Below are 503 nucleotides of genomic sequence, written 5' to 3' on the forward strand. Positions count from 1 at the left end.
ACACCCCCCCCCCCCCAGGGCCCCAGCCTACAGCAGCTAAGGGGCACGGACCCAACCATGATCACCCCCCAGGCGCAGGCCGAGGGCCTACAGGCCCACGAAGTCATGGTAACTACCCGCGCTGCTAGAGAAGCTATCCGCTCTGCTTCCAGAGTTATTGCTAGACCATAGCCATGGTCCACAATAAAGCAAAGCGAGAGCAAAAGTTTCACACAACTTGTGGACCGCCTCCAGGCAGCAGTCAATTCCTCTACTTTGCCCTCAGAAGCAAAGGGCCCTGTGGTGGCAGAATGCTTGCATCAACAATGCAATCCAGCCACTAAGGACATTTTACGGTCATTACCAACCGGGTCCAGTATTGCAGATATGATTAAGCATGTCGCAAAAGAAGAACATCTGGCCCCAATCCAGGCAGCCGTCCGCACTGTGATAACCAGTGTAATGGCATGCTTTAAATGTGGCCAGGCAGGCCCCCCTGGAATGAAATTTCCCCCGGTGAGACC

The sequence above is a fragment of the Corvus brachyrhynchos genome, unplaced genomic scaffold (genome assembly GCF_000691975.1).
Source record: "Corvus brachyrhynchos isolate BGI_N302 unplaced genomic scaffold, ASM69197v1 scaffold65, whole genome shotgun sequence".
Lineage (NCBI taxonomy): Eukaryota > Metazoa > Chordata > Aves > Passeriformes > Corvidae > Corvus > Corvus brachyrhynchos.